The sequence below is a fragment of the Felis catus genome, chromosome F1 (genome assembly GCF_018350175.1).
Source record: "Felis catus isolate Fca126 chromosome F1, F.catus_Fca126_mat1.0, whole genome shotgun sequence".
Taxonomy (NCBI): domain Eukaryota; kingdom Metazoa; phylum Chordata; class Mammalia; order Carnivora; family Felidae; genus Felis; species Felis catus.
This window is the reverse complement of record NC_058384.1, coordinates 20,314,213-20,331,375: the sequence shown is the minus strand read 5'-3', so window position 1 is coordinate 20,331,375 and position 17,163 is coordinate 20,314,213. Positions and strand designations below refer to the sequence as shown.

General features: G+C 39.8%; 1 long non-coding RNA gene across 1 annotated transcript; it reads right to left on the bottom strand.

Annotated features, from left to right (window-relative positions):
• Positions 1 to 254: 254 nt before the first annotated feature.
• On the bottom strand, positions 255 to 15,903 carry LOC109495601. The gene is made up of 4 exons (XR_002151114.3): positions 14,423 to 15,903; positions 13,980 to 14,068; positions 3,608 to 3,701; positions 255 to 313 (listed from the first exon to the last, which is right to left on the bottom strand). It is a non-coding gene; the product is annotated as an uncharacterized LOC109495601 (long non-coding RNA).
• Between the last annotated feature and the right edge of the window lie 1,260 nt (positions 15,904 to 17,163).

The window sequence follows — 17,163 nt, the reverse complement described above, 5'->3', positions numbered from 1 at the left end:
AGAACTAATTTAGATATAGAGCAAGCAGTTTCAAAGATAAGAGACCGCTACAGCAAGAAACAAATCAACAAACATCTCATTATTGCTGTCAAAACAAAATCAAAGTTAGAAAGTTTATTATTTCAGGGGCGCCTAGGAGGCTCAGTTGGTTGTGTCCGACTTTGATTCAGGTCATGATCTCATGGTTTGTAGGTTCAAGCTCCGCGTCGGGCCCATGTGCTGACAGCTCAGAGCCTGGAGCTTGCTTCTGATTCTGTGCCTGGCTCTCTGCCCTTCCCCCGCTCACACTCTTATCTCTCTCAAAAAATAAACACTAAAAAAAAAAAAAGGCTTATTATTTCAATAACACCTAATTCTTTTTTTTTTTCAATAACACCTAATTCTGTTAGAACCAACAGAATTTCAGTAATAACATACACCTCTATTATGTCTTTAAACCATTGATCTCTCTTCTGAAATATATATATGAAAACATACTTTGAAAAATTTTTATTTTTGAAATTTTTATCAATTATTTTTGCAATTGTTCTGGTTTAAAATATAGGTAAAGTAACATACCCAAAATTCACTTTAAGGGAAAGGATATATGGGGGGACGTTGAAGAGACAGACACATATTCTCCAGAAATCTGACACCAAGGTACAAGGAGAGCCCGCCACAATTCCCAATCAAGTGAGACATGCCACAGATATTAAGATACCAAGAACAAAGATACTCAACAGTCCATTCAAATCTGTGCACCAACTGTCAAAAGGCATAAGGCCTAACTTAAGATTGAGGTGTTTCTCACATGGGCAGCTCTATGCAGGGAACAGATCAGCTGAGAAGTATTTACTTAATGACAATTAACGTTTCCCCGGAACGTTAGTATTTAAACTAACGTTTAATATTTAGTATTTAATACTATATTAACGTTTAGTATTTAATACTAACGTTTCCCCGGGACCCGCTAGTATTTAAATACAATTTTGCACGAACTAATAATTTTCCATATTGACTTTAAAGACAATTTCAGTAATACCTCATTTATCTGACAGGATAAAAAAAGGGGGCAATGAGGGATTGAAAGTAACTAGATATTCTAGATAGCATAGGTTTTCTTCTTAAAGCACTAGAAACAATTTAATTTAAACCACGTGTATTGATTTTCTTTCTGAAATAGCACCAGTTTCTCTGCCTTGAACTAATCAAACATAGTATAGTTTAACCTATTCCTAATGACCCAGAGGCATTTGATAATCAAAAGCCGTAATACCAAGATGTCCCTGGGAGCTTAGAAGTACTTAGTATCCTTCATGCTACAATAAATAATCATGGCCTACTATGTTCCTGAATTCCTTGGAGTCTAATTGATCTGCATGGTGCTCATGATTGATCTTTTTGCTGTCCCTCCTTGCCGCAACCGTCCTATGGCACTGCTTGCATATATATACATACATATATATATATATATATATATATATATATATATATATTCACACACCTCCCTTTGACTTATCTTACCACATTAGCCTGGGAAACCAACCAACCAATATTTTTAATGGACGTATAAAATAAGAGGAAAGAACCTCAGAATATGCTAAAACAACTCCGATACTTGGGGGCATTTACTTCATGTGAAGGCCATTTGCCTACTTTCCTAGTTTCCTTAATATTTTGGATATATGAGTTTACCAGATAAGTGAACTATTATTGCATTCTACATTCTTTGTATAAATTTTAGGCATTGCTCTTCATGCTTAATGGAAAGTGAGGATATCTGTTGATAATACTCGTCACAGTATCTGCCTATATATCCTGCATTCAAAATAAGGTTAGAATACAAAAACCCCGGGAATTCATAACTCCATGCAAGTAACAAATAGATAAAATAAATGGGGAAGAAGGGAGTGCTCTTGTTTATGGTGGAATGTTGAAGGCCAACAGGTAAGCGTGGAGGGTGTGCTGGAGTTAGACAATCATCATTTTGCAACCATTGTGGCAAAGATTGGGTAAGACAAAAACCATCAATGGATGCTAAATGTAAGGAGAAATTTTGATGAGGAACAGGACATTTGCATCATCTTACAGTTCTTCCTATAGACTCCCTATTAGTTGCAAGGAAGGAAAAATGCTAATTATACACTAGAGAAACTGGACAAAATCTTGACCAGGTAACCAAAATTAACATCATGAATGAGGGACAGACAAACATTGTTTGCCTTGAAATGTGATTCCCAGAGGACACAGCACCGAATGAGAAAATGAGGAAGTCTAATGAGGAATCTAATGAAGAAATATCAGATCCCAAATGAAGAACATTCTGGGTTTTGTTTTGTTTTTTAATTGAGGGCGGAGGTGCTTGGTGGTTGTATTCTTCAAAGGTGTCAATGCCATAAAAGACAAAAGCTATGAACATATTCCAGCTGAAGAGCCATGACAAGTAAATGCAATGTGAAATACTACACTGTAACCTTTACTGGAGGGAAAAATAATTCTATAGAGCACATCATTGGGTTAATTGCCAAACAGATTAGATAAAAGTATCAATGTTAAAATCACTGAAGTGGGTTACTATACTGTGGTTATGTCCCTAAATGCGGCAGTATTTAGGAGTAGAAGACTAGGAGGTGTGCATGGCTGAGAAATACACAGAGAGCGAAGAGAAAACATAATAAATAGGTAAAATGTTAATAAGTGATGCTGGGAAGGTGTGTTTGGGTTTATTCCTTGTAAACGTCTATAAATTTGAAATTATTTCCAAATAAAAAGCTTTTTTTTAATGTTAGAATTTCAAAAAAGAAGCAGCTGTGGAAGTCACCCATAGACCCTAACGTTACAATTATTTTAAATGACCACCTTACTGCCTAATCCCACAGGCTTTGTTGACTCCTCCCCTGAAATTGTCTCATCTCTTGGGGTAAAATTTTAGAAACAATGCATTTTATAACTGAAGACTCATCTTATCCAACTTTTTTATCTTATGAATGAGGAAACTAAACCTTAGAGATTCAAGATTTACCCAGAATCCCTTAACCAGTTAGCAGGATGGCACAATCTTGATTCTACTTCCCTATCAATAGCTGATAAACTGCTACTGCCCAGTTTCTCTCATTTCCCCTTTTTCCCCTTTCTATCTCTCAGTTTTCTATGGGCCTGTATTCTCTCCTATCTATCTATCTATCTATCATCTATCTATCATAGATCTCTATCTATGATCATACGGGGGACTGAGGTAGTCTTACTGTTTCAGTGATCACTGCTCCACTGTAATTCTCACTCAGACTTACAATTGCCTCCATGACATCTGTATGAGGATATTCCATCCTCTACACGTTTAAACCTCTACATGTTCAATCTCTATGTGTTTAAAACTGAACTAGCCAAAGAAGAAAAAAATTAAAATAGCTAATAAAACCTATGAAAATAGGTCCGTCCTTACTGATGGAGACTAAACAAGATTATGTTTTGCCTCAAAGACTGACCACTCAAAAAGATCTATAATATTCAAGTTTAGCCAAGGTGTGGGCAGTAGGCTCTCTCATAAACTGATGGTAGGAGTATAAAATGAACGCATCTCTTCGTTGGACAATGTGCCAAAAGCAAGGAAAAATTTACATGTACGTACCTTTGACCCAGCAATTTCACACATAGATACTTGTCCTACAAAAATGCTGTGACGAAGTTCAAGGAGATATACGGGACTGCTCATTAAATATTGTCTGTAATAGCAAAAATTGAAATACTAAATGCCCATCAATATGGGAGTAGGTAAATGCAGTTAAATTGCTTCCTTACAACGTAAAGATAGCCCTATGTGAACCAATATGGAAGAAAGCCCAAGCAAGTTGAAGAGACCTGTGTCCACTAGTGTTCCATTGCCTTTTCTGGGTTGGCATACATAGAAATCAGCCTGGAAAGCTATGCAAACAAACTATCACAGTGGTTTTAGCCAAAGAATATGGAATTCGGGGTGGGAAAGGGGACCCTCAGTTTTCTACTTTATATAGTTCCATTGTTTGCTATTGCTGTTGTTTTTTGTTAGGAGTATGCATACCGTTATAAAAGTGACAACAACAGTGTTGCTTTCTTTCTAACTTGAAAATTTTGAATTCCTTCATCCCCATTCCCGCCAAGACCACTTCCCATCATTCCTTCTCCCTCCCAAGCTTTAGAATCACCACTGACTCTTTTCTTTTCTCTCCTTTATTATTTATCCATTTAGTTCTGATCCTTACAATTTCTTGCAGGATTTTTTTTTTCTTTTGCAAATATTAGCCCAAACTATATACATAGAAAAGTACTCCTACTTGATCTCTTAGGTTTAACTACTCTCCAGAGACTTTTTTCTTTTTTTTTTTTTTTTTAATTTTTTTTTTCAACGTTTATTTATTTTTGGGACAGAGAGAGACAGAGCATGAACGGGGGAGGGGCAGAGAGAGAGGGAGACATAGAATCGGAAACAGGCTCCAGGCTCTGAGCCATCAGCCCAGAGCCCAACGCAGGGCTCGAACTCACGGACCTCACGGACCGTGAGATCGTGACCTGGCTGAAGTCGGACGCTTAACCGACTGCGCCACCCAGGCGCCCCTTTTTTCCTTTTTTATACAACTATTCCTACGCCATTTTCATTGTGTCACACATCTTCCCCACCCCACTCAAAAATCCCCAGTTGTTCCTTGTGATTTACCAAGGTGACATCCAGAGACTTCTATGACCTCAGCTTAGCTACCAATTCACCTCATCTCCACTCCACACACTAGCCAGGTCATCCTTTGATTGATTCGTTCAAAAAACAAACACGTATTTCTCCTCATAAGCACCCGTTATTGACCTGCTCCTATCATTCCATTCCAGCACACCTTTGCCCTGTCCCTCTTGTCTGTCTGTTCTAAAACTCTTTAGGGCCTGACTTAAGACCCACCTCTGCTCCTTCCATGAAGTTATACCTCTTGCTGACGTCTCCCTTCTCCAAACCCCTACTGAGATTATCATTGATATCACTCTCTAACTTTGAAAATTTATTTTATCGTGACTTAGGATTTTACCAATATGTGCATTTCTCATATTCCCCAATCTACGGAAGCTCCTGGAGAGCACAATGCAGTCACTCTCTTCTCTCTCTCTCTCTCTTGCGCTCTCTGGATTCATGTTTGTTGAGCATTTATAGTAAACAGACAACACATTAAATGCCTAGCCTACGTCATTTCATTTTGTTCTCACAGCAGCCCTGAAATGTAGATATTTTTACATTTTGCAAATGAGGCTTAGAGAAGTTGGACGGCTTGCCCAGGGTCCTGCTGCTAGGCCCTCACAAAGCTGGGAATTCAATCCAGGCGGTCTGACTCAGTCTCCGGGCTATCCTGTCTCCCTATAAAACCGTGCTTCTTATATATTCTTTTCAATGAGCAGCACAATAGCACGTACACCAATGAGGCTTGGAAAATACTTGTTAAATATAATGTACTTTATGCTAACAATGAACAATCTGACATGTAATACCCATACGTGTTTAATTTAAGAATAGTCTTCTCTAGAATTTGGTTATAGAAGCTTGTTCAAGAGTCCCAGGGTAAAACTGCTTTCAAAAACCTAAATACTTTTACAATAATGGGAAAAGTTAAACAGAAAAAAATGGCATTAGGTTGAATTCCTCATTTTATCCACCCAAGTATATTAAAAAATATAATGCAGGAGATAATTTTCTACCATAGTAGCACAGTTATAGAGTTGGTTATCACATTACAGATGGGAAAAGCTTACTGCAGAAGCCACTGCGTCCACTTTTCTGGAGAGATGCAATTCTATCTGCGGGTTTCACATTCCAGAAAGAAATATTCTTACTCCTTCCGGAAATTAGTAACATAAGCATCTTAAAGCACTTTTGTTAGAACAACCAATACATTTTATGTAATTTTTACTGTATTTAATTGAGACTTCATTTAGCAAGACAGATTTTCTTCATTATGACTTAATCCTGCATACACAAATTTGAAACTCACTGTTGAATACTGGCAATTATATCTGTCTTTAAAAGTCACTGTATCTATAACACAGTCATTATTTAAGAGTATTCCACTTGAGAAAGTACATTGGTGGCAAAATTAGTTACAGATGGATTTTCAAAGTGTGACTCCAGTTAGAAAATGTGACTTTAGGGGTGCCTGGGTGGCTCAGTCGGTGGAGCGTCCGACTCCTGATTTCAGTTCAGGTCATGATTCCAGGGTCGTGGGATCAAGCCCCGTGTTAGGCTTGTGCTGAGTGTGAAGCCTGCTTAAGATTTTCTCTTTCTCTCTTTCTCTCTCTCTCTCTCTCTCTCTCTCTCTCTGCTTCCCTCCCCTACTCAAGCTCTCTCTCTCTCTCTCAAAAAAAAGAAAGAAAGAAAGAAAAGAAAAAAGAAAATATGACTTCAAAAATAAGAACAGCCTGATACGTTACTTTTCAAAAAATTGTTTTAAATTTACCGATATGTGCCATAATATAAACATAACCAGCATCCACACTGAAACTAAAATGAAACCACTTCAAAAACTAATGGGCTTTAGGGCTGAGTTATATCTAAACATAAATATTGCTTCTGTTTCCTTATGTTTCAGTATTTTTCTTTCCTTTCAACATTATTAATTTTGAAATATAACCACAAGAGGGGCAGGGCTTCTGATAGATTAAAAACATATTTATTGACCACCTTCTAACCTCGGTAAACTGAATATAGATGTTTATAAAATTACAATAAAGAATGAAAAGAATGGAAGAGGAGATGATAACAAATAAAAAATTTTGGAAGATAGAAAAGATAAATAGATTTAACCAAGCAGAGAAAAGTAAAATTAACTATTGAGGGGAAAGACAAACACAAGTCAGCTGATTCCCACATCAGAATTCTGGAAAGTTGAAGAACGGAGACACTGGGACTGAGAAAAGTGAGGATGAAAAATGTCTTCTAAAATGGAAAGGGGCGCCTGGGTGGTGCAGTGGGTTGAGCATCTGACTCCGGGTTTTGGCTCAGGTCATGATCGGGTTTGTGAGATCCAGCCCCCTGCCAGGCTCTGTGCTGACAGCATGGAACCTGCTTGGGATCCTCTCTCACCCTCTCTCTCTGTTCCTCCCCCTCCCCGCTCTCTCTCTCAAAATAAATAAATAAACATTAAAGTTAAAAAAAATGGAATTGGAGAAAAGTCTGCATAAGAACAGTTGGTTGGACACAGAGCTCCTATCCCCACCGCAAGCTTCCATCTCTTCCCAACACCCCAGAGGGAGAATGGACTTTGGTGTTTTGGGTTTGTTTTTTTGAGATAGAGAGGGCACAACTGAGCAAGGGACAAAGGGAGGGGAGAGAGAGAGAGAGAGAAGCAGGGCTCACCCAAAGCAGGGCTCAAGCTCACCCTATGCGGGACTTGAACTCACGAACCGTGAGATCATGACCTGAGCTGAAGTCAGATGCTTAACAACTGAGCCACCAAGGCGTCCCGGACTTCTGTCCTATGGAGAATGAAACTAGAAAGATTGAGGAGAGTTACCTGACTTTTAATATGAACAATCAGTCAAGGACACCAAACATTTTAGGTAAGTCTCTAAAATGAAAGGCAGAAGAAGCAACGGGAAATTTTTTAAAAGTTTGATCAACATGTATAGCAAGATATAATATTGCATTTGTTAAATAAGACTAGGATACCATGAAAAAGTTACAATCTGTAAGAGAAAAGGCTGTTACAAATTAAAAATATTACAGCCAGTATAAAGATGTTAGCAGGAGGTTGGAAGACAAAATTGAGGAAATTCCCCAGCAAGTAAAAGACTCTAGACCTAACCATATCATAACTCTATACTGACCTAAAAGTGTGGGAAAACCAGTGCTATTTGAAACTACTGCTTGGAGGAAAACTGGTACAATTTCTACAGGGGGAAGTTTGGCAGTTTCTTTCAAAATTAAATATATATATATATATATATATATATATATATATATATATATTCCCTTTAATCCAGAAATTCCATTTCTAGGAATTTTATCCTACAGATAAACTCATTTGTATATAAAAAGATGTATGTATATTCAAGGATAGTAATCGCAGAGGCTGGATATATATTAAATGTCATCAGGTGGAAACTGGTCCAAAAAAATCACATTACATCCATACAATAGAATACTACAGAGCCATGAAAAAAAATGAGATCATTCTAGATGTACTCAGATGGAATGACTTCTAAAGTATACTGAAAAAAGCATGATGTGGAGCTGTATGTTTATCCACAGTCCAGTAGGATATATCAGAAGGATGCTGGTGGCTAGGGGTACTGTTGAAAGAGAGACTAACTTTACGCTGTTTGCCTTTTTGGGTCTTTTAAATTTTATATCTGTTTTTTTTTAATGTTTATTTATTTTTGAGACAGAGAGACAGAGAGACAGAGAGAGAGAGACAAAGCACAAACAGGGGAGGGGCAGAGAGAGAGGGAGACACAGAATCTGAAGCAGGTCCCAGGCTCTGAGCTGTCAGCACAGAGCCCAACTTGGGGCTTGGACCCAAGGTCCATGAGATTATGACCTGAACTGAAGTCAGATGCTTAACCAACTGAGCCACCCAGGTGCCCCCAAATTTTATATCTGTTTTTAAAATTTGTTTTTAATGTTTATTTACTTTTTGAGGAGAAAGAGACAGAGAGAGACAGAATGTGAGTGGGGGAGGAGCAGAGAGAGACAGGGAGACACAGAATCCAAAGCAGGCCCCAGGCTCTGAGCTGTCAGCACAGAGCCTGACTCGGGGCTCGAACTCATGAACCATGAGATCAATACCTCAGCTGAAGTCAGACACTTAACCAACTGAGCCACCCAGGCGCCCCTATATCTGTTTTTTGAAAATTACTTTTTACCCTACTGAGTCTATGCCTCCATTTATTGTTATTACAAATCTTAATATCCAATCAAAATACATTTTGTAACTCTCCTCTGACTCATTCCTGAATCCATCAGCATTTTTTTTGGTTGAAATGCCCTAAATTAGATCCTGTACTACAATAAGCAATGCTCTTGAATATAACATTTTATTATAATCAATGACTATACACCCTTTCCTATTTTTGGTTTTCAATTATAGAGCAATGCTGATGGCATATGATATTCTTTCATATTCATAGTGTGTGTGCCTCTTAACCCATGCTTCTGCCGTCACCCATACCCTCCGCTAAAATGTGACCTTAAGTGACAATGAACCAGAAAATGTTCCTCCCCTGACAACCAGGAGTGAAGACCTAGGCCAGGCTGAACCTTGTGCTTCTCCCAGGAATTTGGAATAAGTTCACAGAAACATTCAGTTGGCCTTGGGAGACAAACTGCCAAGTTGTGTAGCACTGAATGTCTGGCCGAACACACACAAGTAAGCAAGGAAAGAAAGCCGGTCTCCAGAACGGAGTACAAAAATGATGAGGACAAGGACAGAAGCCACATGAGAGAGAACTCCTGACTTCACAATACAGGCCCGTTGGCCTTGCTTCCCTTTATGTCCTGGTGGTTGTCTGCCACGTCTGCTTCTTAAGCTACTGGGAGTACTTCTCTACTTCTTATACCTACCATTTCCTAGGTAAAATATGAACAATGAAACGTAGACTATTTTCAAGCCTTCTTACTCACAACTAATCTTTTATTAATACTTCTCAGTGTTTATCTTGGTATAAGTAATATACTGGGGAACTGGGAGTTAGTCATCATTCTCCCAGTAAACCACAATCAACAACTCAACTCTCTATATCCAGTTTCTTTCACTCTAAAAATAGGATGATAGGGGTGCCTGGATGGCTCAGTCGGTTAAGCATCCGACTTTGGCTCAGGTCACAATCTCGTGGTTCGTGAGTTCGAGCCTGTGTCGAGCTCTGTGCTGACAGCTCGGTGCCTGGAGCCTGCTTTGGATTTTGTGTCTCCCTCTCTCTCTGTGCCTCCCCCCACTCGCACTCTCTCTCAAAAGTAAATAAACATTAAAAATAAATAAATAAACAAATAAATAAAAATAGGATAACACTATTCACCCTACCTTCTTCATATCATTTTTCTGAAGATTAAATAACATTATAAAGCCCAAAAATAAAAAAGCTTTTTTATTTTTTTATGTTTTTAAATGTCAGCTATTATAAGGAATATTGTCATGTGTTAAAATGTTAGTTTTTTTAAGATTTTTTTTTTTGAGAGAGAGAGAACATAAGTGGGGGAGAGTGGCAGAGGAGGAGAGAGAAAGAAAGAGAAAGAGAAAGAGAGAGAGAATTTCAAGCAGGTTCCATGCTCAGCACAGAGCCCAATGTGGGGTTCAATCCTGCAACCCTGGGATCATGGCCTGAGCCAAAATCAAGTCAGACCCTCAACCAACTGAGCCACCCAGGCACCCCTAAAATGTTAATTTCTGAGAATTTCTCCCAAACAGTGAAGTTGTTTTAAATGTTTGGCTCTAGCTTACAGTCATAGTATCTCCATTTTTTCCCTTTGTTTACAAATTGCTGCCCAGGGTCATCAGGTCAATGCTTAGGTTAGGTTGCGTTTATCTTGTTCCAGACTTGTGCCCTGGCACCGTCTTTCAGATGTCTTCTAATGCTCTGCTCCACCAGCCCCTCTTTGCCTTGCCCTCCCCATGTCAAGGTCAGGCTCCTGGAAAGTGAACTGTGTCTGTGTTGCCTGGAAAAGGAATTCAGACAAATTTACCCGGGCAGCATCTAACCAACACATCTATTCTTTTCAAAGCTATCTATGTGATAAACCCATGTCAGGTTTGAAACTCACATTATAAAATTTCACTCTCCTGTTAAATCCCTGATGTACCAGGGAGGCAGCCACCTGGTGGTATCCAAAAATTTAATCATCCTTCAATCTCCGTCTTTCTTCAGAAAGGACAAAGCCCTACCCTGTTCTTATAAACATGAGCTCTTACCTAACTTCTTTTCGTTTGATATTTATTTCAATTTGATGTTACTTGCATACATCTTATTTCCCATTACTCAAGCTATCAGTGTGATTTTCTCAGGCTTCATGTAACTCCCTGGGGACAACCAAACAGGTTGTCAATGAAATACGAATGAAGGTTTCAAGTGAAACCTTAGGTTTCAAATGAAATATGAATCCTATTCAATTAACCATATAAAATGTGTTATATAATCAGAAAACAGAAGTCAAATCTAAAAATAGTATTCAACATCTAGGACAAGAGTTGGAGACAAAAAGTCAGGAAGAAGATGAAATCTTCAGGTAAAGAATTTGACCACTAAGATAGTAGTATTTGTTTTCTACAGAGAGCCTTCCAACATAACCCATCCTATAGTGGGATTTATAAGAAACTTCCGTTTCCTCCCTGAATGTTATCAGGAAGAAAGTAAAAATGTAGCCAATGTAAAAATGAACCATAAACTTGAAAATTCTAACATGTTAAAAATCTCTGTTCCTAAAAAAGAAATGTGTTACAAGAGGGGAAAAAAAAAAATGGAAGAAGAGGAGTGGAGAAAGTAATTGTCCAGACACATAAATGCTCATGTAGTTAAAACAGAAATATTCTTAAAGTAGAAAATGTCAGTCTATCTGACTCACACCAGGCAATCTCTTGCTCTATAATTTACTCCCCAAATGAGTCTTTCTACCAGTAGTGATGAGGGGCAGAGGTGCAGAGAGAAGAATGAGGGGCTGCATTGATGAAAGTTCCGTAGTTTAGCTAGGGAATTTAGAAAATTCCCATTCTGATTCATCTCTTGCCCATTTGGTAGCGTATCCTTAGCCTCTGTATCCTGACTCAATTTCTCATCCCGCAAAGCCCAGGCAGGCCTACTCCTAATACCAATTACAGCTCCAGGAGGCCCTTCCAAGAACAACAAGATCTCCCTCATAGTCATTACATCTGGTATCTGGGTTCCATTGTGCTCCAGACTAACCCAATTTTCTTCTCTTCTCTTTTCTTTTCTTTTCTTTTCTTTTCTTTTCTTTTCTTTTCTTTTCTTTTCTTTTCTTTTCTTTCCTTTCCTTTCCTTTCCTTTCCTTTCCTTTTTTCTTTTCTTCCTCTTTCTTTCTTTCTTTCTTTCTTTCTTTCTTTCTTTCTTTCTTTCTTTCTTTCTTTCATGTACTTAATAGAACTTCTGGAAACCATTGTGTTACCAACTGGCAATGCCTTTTCTATGGCACTTACTACCTTGTATTTTGTTAATATTTAACTTCTTTTAAGAAGACTTTAAAGGATGTCTTAAAGGGGATGAGAGGATGAGATCTGCAAATGTACAGTCCTTCCTTGCCAATATCCCAGTGTTTTGGATAGAGAAGGTTATCATTAGTTATATAATGAATCAAGATGAACAATGACAATGGACAAGTCGCTTTTCCAAAGCCTTTGAATTAAAATTTTTGTAGTAAGCCAGAAACTCCTCTAAAATCCCTGTCATCACTCACTTTCTCTTTTACCACCTTTCTTATTTACTTAACTTTTATTAGTGATACAATGGTGTTTACCACGAGTACAAGAAATGTTTTTATGCTGTAATTTTTCCTAAGATATATATATATTTTTTTAAATTTTTTTCAACGTTTATTTATTTTTGGGACAGAGAGAGACAGAGCATGAATGGGGGAGGGGCAGAGAGAGAGGGAGACACAGAATTGGAAATAGGCTCCAGGCTCTGAGCCATCAGCCCAGAGCCCGACGCGGGGCTCGAACTCACGGACCGCGAGATCGTGACCTGGCTGAAGTCGGACGCTTAACCGACTGCGCCACCCAGGCGCCCCTTTCCTAAGATACATTACAAGCAGCTTCTTTCTCTTCCTAGCTAGTTTCTAAATCTCTTGAAAGTGGGGACCGTGCCTTCAATCTCATAACACCATTCATACATCATTCTGTGCACAATATTGATCAATGTTGACCAAGTGCTTTCCACAGACCAGGTACTTTCTAAGCACTTTAATCATTTAATCATTTAACCCTGATGGCAGCCCTACAGAACAGGTGGCTCAGGTGACACAGCTAGAAAGTGACAGCACCAGGATTTGATTCAAGGCAGTCTTGTTATAGGCACATGGTCTTGACCACTCCACTTTACTGCCTCCTATATAGAAAGCATTACAGTGGCTTCCTGAATAACTGGTTTAATCTAAAATGTTTATTAAAGGTGTGAGTTTTGGTAAACAACACTTTGTAATATGGTCAGGAAGCAGAGATGTTTCTTCTCCATTGGCTGTAACCTTTATATTACGAACACATCCCCTTTCTTATTATCATGCGATTCTGTTTTTCATGGAAATCTCACACTACCACCGAGTTATCCATAACACCACAACCTTTTTAAACTATGGTTATTTCTGACACTAGTGTACCTCTCAGAATACCAAACCCAAAGTTCCTAGCTGCCTCACACAGGAAAGCAACATCAGACTTAACCTGAAGCTGAGTCTCAGCTCTGCCCCTTACCAACTATGGGACCTCAGGCAAGTCGCTGAAATCCTCTCAGCTTCAGCTTCTTACCAGAAACAAAAATTATTTTCTAATAAAATCTCCCCAAGAGAGTTGCCATGAAGTTCAGAGATGATGTAGGAAAGGTGGCTAGCACAGCATTTGGCCCATAGTAAAAGCTCAGTTAACATAGTTGTTATTCATCTCTTAGTAATTCACATAATTATTGTTGCATGAGAAAATCAACATAGAGGTATTCTTAAGGATCTGCCCTCTCACTAAGCCTATTGGTGCTGTTATTTCCTTGTGCTGTTGTTAAAACTGATCAGATTATTAATCTCATTGATGTTTATGACCCATTAATCAGTGAGTCAGTTCTCTTTGGATGGAACCACATATCATTGCCTTAGCTCCCTGTCTCACCAGAGAATTTACTGGGAGGTGACTCACATTTCACCTCTCATGGTTAATCCCACAGCTGTCAAGGGGAGGAGCGTACAATGATATCATTGATCTTGGGGGATTTCTTTCAAATAAGAATAAATAAAAATCTCCCAATCACTCTTCTAATGCATAGTTGCTTATAACAGTGTCTCCTACCTGCTAAATTCCTGGAAATTCAGGGAAGATTGTAAAAACTAATCTTTATCAATGAAGAATCCTTATGATCCAGGTTGTTGTTGCAGCAACTAAAAGGAAAAGGAAAACAAATGATACTTACTAGTCTAAAATCAGGCAGTGTAGAGTAATAGAATCTTGGATTTGGAGGAGACATGAGGATCTCCCCATCTTCCTCCCCTCTTCCACTTCCTCCCACCCAATATTTGGATTCTATTACAAAGAATGCAGGTGGTCATCTAGCCTCTGCCAGAAATGTGGACATCTAGCGACTTGAACTCTCGTTCTGAGCTGTGTCGCTAGTCCAGACAACTCAGCCACCACAAGCCCCAGTTGCTTCTGTTGTGAAACACTGACTCTCTCTCTGACCTGCTGCAACTCCCGCCCTGGCCCCCACGCCATGAAACCGGCAGCCCCCAACTTACACATGGATCCTCTTCCAAAAGATCACTGAAGCCTGTTATTTGGAACTCAGAAAAGATTTCCTGTTGAAACATTATAAATGATGGTTGGGATCTCGGGTTTGCCCACAACACTCTTATTTCATTCGTGCTGTAGTTAAATCATGACACCAGCCCAAGAGTAAGAGGAGGAAAAGGAATTTCTGCCCCCTTTTCTAGACACAAGTCAAACTAGACAAGGCTCTGAAAAGTGTGCTATTTATTTTTTTTATATTTATTTCTCACTTCCTTTCGTTTCTTCTCTTCCATTTTCTAATATACTTTATTCTAGTGGCCCAAAGACTGCAACTATATAGCATCTCATGCAGGCTTACTCACTCTGCAAAGTCCTTAATGTTTTTTATCCTCTCCATCCCCTCTGTAACTCCTCCCCCTTCCCGTATTCCTAGCTCCTGCTCATCTAGTCATCAACCGCTCACCTTCTCTTCCCTTAATGAGGCATCTGCAGCCAGACAACGGAGAATAAGATTTGATTTAAATAATGCGTGAACACCTAAGCACAATAAAGAGCCAACACTTATACAGTGCTTTCCTGTGTGCCTAGCACTATACTTTTTGTTTAATGTTAATTCTTTTTTGAGAGACAGAGAGTGAGTGGGGGAGGGGCAAAGAGAGAGGGAAACACAGAATCCAAAACAGGTCCAGGCTCCGAGCTGTTAGCACAGGTCCCAATGCAGGGCTTGAACTCACGGACCACGAGATCATGACCTGAGCTGAAGTCGGATGCTTAACCGACTGAGGCACCCAGGCGCCCCGCCGAGCGCTATTCTCGGCATGCATCAACTCTTTAGAGCCCCAACAATCCTGGGAAACAGGTGCTATTATTTGCACTCCACAAATGAGGAAATTGAGGCACAGAGAGGTTAAATAACTTGCCCAAGGTCAGTATGCTATAGTCAGTGATGGAGCTGGGTTTTGAATCCAGGCAGTCTAATACTGAAGACTGTGCTCTCATCCCAACCTTCCCAGGGGGGATTGATATCTAAACATGGAGTGCTTCTTAACCCAAATTAATCTCTACATTTCGAGCAGCATAACAGACAAGAGAAAATATTCAAGCAGTGAAGGAGAACACTTCAAGCAATGTGTTGGAGAACACATTCTGGGACAGGCAGACATCAAGCCAGGGTGGCAAATGCTGACGTAGGTGATGAAAATGAATGAAATGGTGAATTCAAAATGGCGACTTAGATTGTATTCTTTACACACAAGCACAACCTGTAGGAATGGTCTTCTCATCCACAGAGAAAAAGGCTCACTCCTGTTTTTTTGTTTTTTTTGGTTCTCCCTTTCTACCTTTCTCTTCCTAATGTTGGTACAGATAGAGATACTAGAAATAGTTGACGTTTCTCATAACATACTTCTTTAAATATTTTTTTTTCAACGTTTATTTATTTTTGGGACAGAGAGAGACAGAGCATGAACGGGGGAGGGGCAGAGAGAGAGGGAGACACAGAACCGGAAACAGGCTCCAGGCTCTGAGCCGTCAGCCCAGAGCCCGACGCGGGGCTCGAACCCACGGACCGCGAGATCGTGACCTGGCTGAAGTCGGACGCTTAACCGACTGCGCCACCCAGGCGCCCCTCTCATAACATACTTCTAAGAAAGAAGGCAGTATCCTTGTGATGATAAATGGCCATCAGCCCTGGTCCATGGTGTGCAAGGCTCTCCCTATGGGAGCTGGAGAGTACATGTTTCTTGGAAAGAGGCAGCCCTTCTCAGCCCCAGGTGAAGTTTAGTTTGCAGGGAGGCAAGCAGTTTGACTCCAGAATCTAGGCTCTCAACTGCTTTGTTATACTGCCTGGGTTCAAGGAACACCTGGATCACGTTTTTAATGCACCTTATTGTAGTATATTCATTCTCATGGTGAATGGTTGCATCTATGAATAAATTAGAAAGATGTCTCTGCTTATCAGGACTCCTTCAGTTGCAAGTGCTCTAAACCGAACTCAAATGGTCTTTAAAATATACCCATGTGTGTGGGGATGTGAGACCCCAATGTCGAACCTGAACTAAAGCTAGAGGCTTAAGCAATATCATGAGGCCTCCCCTCCTCACCTCCCAGCGCTTCTTCTGTTGGTGTGTGGACCTTGTCTACTCCTACACATGAGAAGGCAGTACTCCAGATGCACATTTTTCCAGCTCCACAGATGTAGCTTTGGTTGAAAAGTCCCAGGAGGGACTTGGATTGGACCACCTTAGGTTGTGTATCCTGACCCAATCGCTTCCCTGGGGGAGTCGGATTACTTTGATTAGCCAGGGCTAGTTTATTTACTAGGCACCATGATAGAGGGAGAGTGGGTGACAGAGTACTATGATTCACAGCCCTGCCAAACTCTGATAAAGTAGGAAGGGACAGTTCTCCAAATAAAGGGTGGTTCTGGGCAATCAAAAACTATAGCTGCCCACTATAATGTTCAATGTTATGTCTAGCTTGAAAATTAGGGAAATTAGGGGTGCCTGGGTGGCTCAGTAAGTTAAGCGACTGACTCTGGCTCAGGTCATGATCTCGCGGTTTGTAAGTCGAGCCCCGCATCGGGCTCTGTGCTGACAGCTCAGAGCCTGGAGCCTGCTTCAGATTCTGTGTCTCCCTCTCTCTCTACCGTTCCTCCACTCACGATCACTCTGTCTCTTTCTGAAAAATAAATAAACATTAAAAAACAAAAGAAAAATAGGGAAATTAGAAAGGCAAAAATTAGCTTACA